The sequence below is a fragment of the Saccostrea cucullata genome, unplaced genomic scaffold (assembly GCF_032062105.1).
Source record: "Saccostrea cucullata isolate Sc308-1 unplaced genomic scaffold, CSIRO_AGI_Scuc_v1 ctg4704, whole genome shotgun sequence".
NCBI lineage: Eukaryota > Metazoa > Mollusca > Bivalvia > Ostreida > Ostreidae > Saccostrea > Saccostrea cuccullata.
Genome location: NW_026941152.1, coordinates 28,102 through 37,409, shown reverse-complemented (window position 1 = coordinate 37,409; position 9,308 = coordinate 28,102).

Below are 9,308 nucleotides of genomic sequence, written 5' to 3'. Positions count from 1 at the left end.
AGACCGGTCTATCAAATAAGACCGTATAAACCGAGGTCCCGTGTCGCGCTATAGGTGTTGGCACGAAAAAGATCCCTCCCTGCTCAATGGCTCTAAGTGCCGAGTATAGGACAAAATTTGCATCTCTCCACCGGCAAATGGTGGCGTCTCCGTATGAGTGAAAAATTCTCGAGAGGGACATTAAACAATATATAATCAATCAATCATAACAGATTAAACTCGTTAAAACAAATTTTTGAATTGGTTATAACGAATTCAACAAATCTGTAATAACAGATTAAATTCGTAATAACAAATTCAATAAATCTGTTATAGCAGATTAAATTCGTTATAAAGAATTCAATGTATCTGTTATAACAAATTAAATTCGTTATAACGAATTTAATAAATCTGTTATAACAAATCAAATTCGCTATAATGAGTTCAAAAATATTTTTGATAGATCCTAAATGGGCTTCGGTAAAATTTCAATATTCCATTTTATCATAAAAAATCAGGAGCAGAGCAAACACAGACCTATAGAGCATCGATTGTATGTTTAGGTGTTATGGAGAATGAAATTTCCTACCGACCGGTAACATATGCCATGTGATCCTTGCTAAGACTAGGAAATAACTGAAAAACCCGTCGACTATTCAGTGTTTAAATAATGACCTAACAGTTGTAATGAAAAACGTCAGGATTAAACATTTGACTTAATGATAGATTGTATTTGCTGACAAGGCCAAGATATCAACCATAGGACTTAAATTAGACCATAGAAATTCTTGTTTTATCAACTTGTTTCTTAATAGCCTTCCTCGTTTTAGAAATTGTTTATTTGTAAAAAGCAGGCTTTTGCGCATCGAATCAACTGGGAAATGTAAACTTCGTAAGGAGATATAGGGTAGGTTGCTTGTATATGGAAAAAAAAAGTTGACGATAAAAAAATTAAGATCAATACGTTAATCATAAAGCTTTTATTCTTAGGTTGCCATTAAGAACATATTTATTTGAAGGAACCTCCATGTATGGAAAAAATTAATTCGATCAGTAATGTTAATAAGAGTGGACTGACTTACTGAGCAGAAACTGATTTATCTCTTATTATTTACAGCAAAATGAAATGAAAAAAATTTGTAAACGATTTTAATATGTTTATTTATGCCCTGAATACAGGAAGAACACTACACCAAAATTGTCTTGTTGATTTGTTACAACCTGATACACAGACAGTTTTCGTGATATTTTTTGCTGACTTTCTATTTTTGCTCCTATAAGGAAGAATACTGCACTAAAATTGTTTTTGAACTGATAGAGTAATTGGGAAATTTAACACACTTGGAAAAAATTGCATAAAACAAAAATTCTAGACTTTGATTATAGTAATTGAGAAAATTAATTCTAAAATAATTATATCTTTCGAAAAACTTTTAAATTTACGTGTATTGATTAAATCCCATTGACAACAAGGAGAAGACGAGTAGAAGATCTCTCAGCCCAACTCTTTTTTTTCTTGTACATCATTAGCCGTCGGTAGCAAATTGAACATGGACCCCCCCCCCCCCCCTCCCCAACAAGGTAAGCCCCAATATTCAGTGTCTATATTATGTATATCTTTGCAAAACGTTAGTGCGACTAAGCCCCTTCCCGGTACCGATGCCTATGCTACACCCAAATATATGTATTTGTATAACTGGTAAGACGTTGAAACTTTCAATAAATTTTAGTTTACATATAAAATGCATGCAAACTGGAAAATTTAAACATAGTAAAACATTTAAGAGAGAGAGAGAATTTTCAAAGTATGGCAAAATTAAAATCACTCACTTTCACATCCTTAGGTGACCTCATCACCGAAGAGATATCAAACAGGTTCAATTATTTATCATACCTAAGATTTGCAAGAATATCGACCAAGCCCAACACATTATTCAAAGTGGGTTAATACATGTATTTTTTCAAAGAGCGTTGATTTGGTCCCAAATTTAACACACTTTGAATTTTTTTTTCAAAGTGTGTAATTTTTCAAAGTGCGTTGTAACACAGGTAAATTCTGGTCGGTGCTAACTATCAATGCGTGTGAAATACAATTACAAAACCGTTTATTTTTTTCTAAATTAGAAAAAAAGCACATTTTATAATGTGCAGGGTCTAGAAGGGTCTATTAAGCTCCTATCTTAAGTCCTTAAAAATATTATAATTTTAATTAAGAAGAAACTTCAGACGTAATTTCCAGCATATCCTATTATTTGTATTTGTTAGAGGACAATCTAAGTTGTTATAACTTGTGTTCAATCCCATTGAATATGTTCAATAAAATATGTTGTTTGTAGGCAAAGTTAAAGGTATATCATTTTTGTGAAACACATACACAAAGGGGGGGGGGAAGGAAATCGGGAAATGTCGTCTGGGTCATGTCTGTATATAATTAGATATATATAGATAAAATATTTCAGTTTTTTCCCAGACTTAATTCTGATTGAATCAATTCACTCAAACACAAGGAAATCAGTAAACTGGGTAAAGTTTCTTTTATACAAATAATTCAAATAATTTAAAATATCTGCGTTACTTTTTATCGGTCGAATTGCATGAGATAATGAACATATTTCCCCCCATAATATAATAATGAAATCTTAAAGAGAGATAAAATCTAATGTAATTTTAACTACATGTATATTAAATCACAAATAAATTATTTTACAGAGTTGTTTTTATGTTAGAATGGAACACATACCGAAGTTTTCAGAAGTTCTTTATCTGGGTATAATCCCTAGAATGAGCCAACCTGCAATAGTTTGCATAAGACGAGAAGTAACTGATATTGTTGAGATTGTAAAGACTGCAGTACACCAACGTAACGGAATGGATGTATTTCTCAGTGGTAGTCGTAGAGATGGTTTTGGTAACATTGCATCGGACTTGGATTATATGATCTGGCTGACTGACGATCATGTTATATGGGATTTGAATCAGGCAGATCAATACAACACAGACAGATGTACTCTAATTCTGATGGAGTATTCTGAGGGGCGTCCTGGGTTTGCTTTGTTACAGCTCCTTACCCCAACAAACAACCCATGTATAAGAAAATCTTGTGTCCGAATAAATGATGAATTATATATATCAAGCGCAAAATACAGAGAGGCGACTAGAGAAATTGCACTTCAAAAAGTTCCTCCATGTATTCCACATGGACCTTGTGCAAATTTAAAACTTGGTCTTCATGAATTTGATATAGCGTATTGTTTTGCATGTAAACACTGGCCATCTATTGCTACTTCGTTTATTCTGAGAGGTCAGTCTCAAGGATGGCCACCGAGTCATGTTTTAAAAGATATCATCAACTCAGGTTGCCATGTTGTACCTATAGGATTCAAAGGTTCATTACAGGAAGATTGTGAATGGAGGATCTCATTCTCTGTTGCTGAACAGAAACTCGTTTACTGTATGAATCATACACAGTTTGTGTGCTATGGATTATTGAAATTATTTTTAAAAGAAGTCCCGACTTTGAATGATTCAGTTATAAAGCCTCTCCTTTGTTCATATTTTATGAAAACAGTTTTATTCTGGGTCATTCAAAAAAGTACGCTTACAGAATGGAATCCATCAAGCATGTTGTCAGGATTTTGGTTATGTTTCAAGTTTTTACTGTCGTGTGTTTATCATGGATTTCTCGGACAATTTTTTAATTGTGAAAACAATTTATTCTCGTCTAAGATATTTGGTCATTCTCAGCAGATGTTGTATGAACGACTACTTAATATTTACGATAAAGGAATTGCATGCTTATTGCATTGCCACTCAATAAGAAAATGCTTTGTTTTTGCAATTTGTAATATGCACTATAAATATATAATGCTACTACAGGCTGAATCAGAATTCAGAAGAAAGGCTGATATCGACTTTACGCTTAATTATGAAATTGATTGTGGAGATGACTTTGACGAGATGTGCTCTACATTAGGATACTGTTTCACTGCTTTGCATTCTGCATTCAGTTGCATCAAAGCCCAAAATATCAGTCCATGGCAGCACGCTTCTCTCCGGAAATTCATTTTATCAATCCTCAGGCATACTCTTGACCACATATACTTTGCATCAAACACTTTGCACAACAAAGGCAGATTAAGATTAATATATGCTTGTCTGAAATTGTCAGAATTAATTGCTGGAACAGGTTGTATTTCTGATAGGATTCATTTTGTTTTATTCTTGTACTCAGTCGGTAAAATTAAGAATGCAATTACAAATTTGGTAAAGATAAAAACATTTCTTGGACAGCCTTATATCATGAATTCTGAATGTGTGAAAATACAGGAATATATTAAAGAGGTTGGAGGACAGTCACCATGGGAAAGAATAAGAAGGGCCGTTGCGTGGAACATTCATTTACGTTTGCCTAAAATTAAAGAATTAGAATTAGAGCACCGTGTGGTACGTGCGAGTAATCTGTATATCTGTGTACCTCCGTATGTGCTGACGCACATGTTATTTGTGTTTTGTTACCGTGATAAACCATATAAACAACAAGAAGCTTTGTATGAACTGCAAATTCTCGTTCATTATGACGAGGGACATTATATTAGTAGATATTTGAGAAATATATCATGGCATATCCTTGGAATCTGTCAACAATTTTGTGGGAACTACCATGACGCTCTCTTTTCGTATCGAAAATCTCTTGAACAAATACCCACTCTTAACATACAGGAGGCAACTTATCGTAGAATGCAAGATGTTCAGTACAGAATTAAAAACTCATGAGCTAGTTATTAATGTATCTCTAATTTTGGAACAAGTATATCATTTTGAAAATAAAAGTTTTTAACTCGTTAATATTCTTTGTGTGTGTGAGGCTGTGTGGGTATGGGTGTGAGGGAGGGTGTGTGTGTTTGTGTGTGTTTTTCCCCTTTATTAAAGTTTCCAGAAAATTGCAAACATGGACATTTTTCTTCCTTTAAGGGGAAGGGAGGAGTGGCAATTTTAGCATCTGGGAATTTTTAGCATCTGGAAATCAACTATTTAACACTTATGAGGTGGTGTTATTTCTTACTTTTTATACAGGCTTTATTTATGCTGAATGTATGATTCAATATGCTACTATACATTGTTTAAAAACTACAATATGTATAAATATTACAGATCTCTCTCTCTCTCTCTCTCTCTCATATATATATATACGAGGGCTGTTCAATAAATAATGTCCTCGGTGCTCAGAAAGAAGCAAAAGACGCTTTTCAATGATTTATTCTTCATGATTTTACTAATTAATCTCTTTTAAGTAAAGTACATGTCCGTAACATTTTTTATCCAATTTCTGATCGTTTGTAGAACTCATTTTTGGGTATGACCCTTAGTATACTGGAAAATGGCAGATCCAATGATTTCCCGGACTTGTTTCTTCCTTCTGAAAGTGTTTTTTTTTTCAAGTTTGGAAATAGAAACAAGTCAAAAGGCCAAAGATCTGGCAAATATTGTTAATGTGAAAAAACATTAACTTTCTGTTTATCCCGAAAACCCCTTAACCCTTCAGGGCATGCGGGTTTGGACGCTGTCTTGAAGAAATTCATTGTAGTGGATTCCAGATTCTGGGTCCTTCCTCTAATAAACCTTTTGATTTTTTGGCCAAAAAAGTGCTTTCTAGAATCCTCCAGAAATTAAAATGTCTCTCCCAATACGATTTTGAACAACAATACCACTAATGTTTAAGAAAATTACATATAAATCTGTCTTTGTGCTCTTGCATACCTGTGCACTTGTCGGACATTCGCCGTTTTTATCAAGTACATCTTATGGTAAATTTTGTTTTTAGGGTTTTAAGCAATAGATTCATGTTCCAATATCTGTTTGAAAATAAAACAAACGTGGATAACTACAATTACTGATATTTTAAAATAATTGTTAAGAATTTCGTACACGCTGTCATTTTCACTCATCTTTCAAAATATAGGGTCACCTTTGAGTATCAAGCTTTTTTATCGTCAAACGTTTCTTAAATACAGTGTAAACTACTCCCGATGTGATGTCTATCAAATTTGCTATGTGTCTAAAAGTCAATCATACATCATCAAATATTATTTGTTGAAATTTGGCGAACAGTACATAAGTTGTTATAATTTTTGTTGGCAAGGACGGTACCCATTTTTGATGCCCATTATATAATTTATTATCACTGAAATCCACCTGCTCTTTTGTCTGTAAAACAGGCATTGGTTGCTGTAAATGTCACTTATTTCAGTAAATATTTCTTTGGGATTTTTAACAAGTTTTACGGCAGCTTTAATGAAGCTTTTATTTTCAATTTAGTTTACTGAATCTTTACCATTCATTTATAAGGCAGTGTCTCGAAAAGCCCTTGTTTCCCAGCTTCTCACGATGAAACTATGTGATGAAAAGTGGTCACATAAACTGTTATAAATTCATGAAAGATTTAATAATGAGAGAAAGTCAAGTTTAATGTCATACGATATCTGTAATGTATGTCATATAGTTCAGGACATTATTTATTGAACAGCCCTCGTATATATATATATATATATATATATATATATATATATATATATATATATATATATATATATATATATATATATATATATATATATATATATATATATATATATATATATATATATATATATATACTTTTTAAAAACAAATAAAGAAGAATCATCGATAGCAATCACATACATTGAGACTGTGATGATTACTCGACTAATCTCCTCGATATGACTTCATTTCTTCTACGAAATTGATAAAATCTTTAGTTCAAATGCTGACTGATTTTGATATAAAAGTATACTTATCAATGATATAACAGCGGGTGTGACCTGTCAAAAAAGATATTGTCTGTCAGGAACTGAGCATTTTTTAATATCAACTTTAGAGTACCGTATTTATTGTAAAATCTGAATGTTTTGACAAAATAATTTTGCTTATGACCATTTTTTTTTAAAGAAAGAGTTGTCAATAATGCCAAAAGACCTGGAGTTTAATTTGTTGTTAGGGATGGCTGTATAAAAAACTCAGAATTTGAATGTTTTTATGTAATTTATAAATAAAATTTGGTGAATTTAAATCTTCTAGAAGAGCTAAAATATCAAAATTTACTATTAAATAGTGTGTCTTAGTGAAAATCACAATGAAAATCAGTCACCTATCAGAGAACATCGTTATTCTGATTCGTGTTATTTGAATAGAGGAAAGGTGAAAAAACCCGATTCAAACTCTCCTTAAATATTTTCTGCTCTCAAATTTATCTTAGTTATTCCCCTCCCCCCCAACTAGAAAAGCGGGAGGGTATATAATAATGGGAATTTCCATCCGTCCGTCTGGTACCTATCTCTTATCTGCGACTCCTCTCATACCATGTATTGAAACTTGCTGAGACTTTCACAGAACCTCTATAATACGAGGGTTGATCCAAAAGTTCGTGGAATTTTTTTCTAAAATTTTATCATGATTCGGTGAAACCAAACAACAGGCGTATTCATTGTAAAGAGCCAAAATGCAACAATATTGGAAAATTTCAGCACTTTCCAATAACCAATGAGGTCACTCGAGCTTTCTGAAAATAAATAGTTGTGAAACCCGTGGGAGACTTCGACGTAACATCAAGTTAGATGTGTCACGTCGCGTTATAGAAGCAACTCGTCCTTATGTCCAATTTTAGTAAGTAATTCTACAAAATGCTGTTCTTTTCTCCTTTTTCCCCTTAAGAAAATCCTCTCGCACAAAATTATCTTCATTTTTCACTCATATTTCAAAATTCTCCCATCTTTCCATATGATGTTCCAATTTCAGTAGCAGTGTCAAGAAAGTACGGCAGTCGACAACGTCCATTAACGCTTTAAATTTTTCTAGGGGGGTATGCACTTGAAACAGAGCCTCCAAAAAGCTACCACACCTTTAATCAACGTCCATGGAAGTTCTATTTTCTTAAATGTCTTATACCACTAGAAAACCAGTAACTAGATGCATTTCCCCCAAGCCTTTGTCAACAATATACGCGTTTAAGATAGTGATCCCGGAATTTACACAAAACGTATGACTTGACCGAAATTTGACTTAAAGATGAACAATAAATCATCAACTAAAAAATCTAATATCCAGTGAAATCAGTAAAATTCTCACACAAAGGTTTGTAAAAGATCAAGCAATCGTACTTATGACATAATTTTCGTTTTATATACCACATACGGCGGTTTAATTTTCATTTACGTATTATGAATTAAAATGAAAATAAACGCGTTAATGTCTTCCTCGCGTTTCCAAACAACCGTTTCTATGGCAAATGCTATAGAGTTACTATCAAAGATATTTTACCTGTTTTTTTTTAATTTAAAACATTCATCAAGTATCTATATTTTCATTTGTAATTTTCAACCAATTCCACTTTAAAATAAATAAAATATGAAAGAATTCCACGAACTTTTGGATCAACCCTCGTATACGATGAATTGCCATTTTGCACGTTCTACTTTTTGATCCAGCACATATTTTGTGTTTTTCCATTATAGCAAATGAAGGATGCCGTTACTTTATTCATATTTTGTCTTATTTTTATATCCCCACTTGAAAAAACGGGAGGGTATATAGTAATCGGGATGTCCGTCCGTCCGTCTAATACGCTTCGGGGTACCCAGTCTTATCCGGAACTCCTCTTATACCACTAAGTGAAATTTGATAAGATTTTTAAAGAATCTGTATCACAGAATGCCATTGTGATTCTCCTATTTTACTTTTTGATCGACACATATTTTATGTTTACCATAGCAAAACACAGACAATGCCATTATATTTACCAGTGTCACACAGTTGGATTCGAACCCGCGACGTAAGGATCAATTCCTTATTTTGCGACTTTAGAGCAGACGCTCTAACCACTGAGCCACGCAAGCAACTGTTACAAATTGAATTAAAAACTCATTTCTTAATCTAAATAAAAAAAACTGGCATGAGAGGTTTGCTCGAAAGATTTAATGGGACTCAAATACTAAATGAAAAGTGAAATTCAGGCTCACTGAGTAATCTACCCAGTAAAGCCAGTCCCCATCACCAATACTTTCCATAAGACCCTACTTTTACGTTATTCACCGTGCATATTGTAATACGTGATAAGAAGACAATATACAAGCCTTGTCTCAACAGTCCGCATTGTGACGCAGGTTTGCAAGTTATCCGATAAAACAACGTAAGTCAGAAATATGAAATATAATATACTTTGTGGATGTATTGTAACTTAGCAATGCACATAAGAAAAATTCGATCATGATTGAAAAAAATCTACTGTTGTTATAGTTCCTCTTCGATTTTTGTCT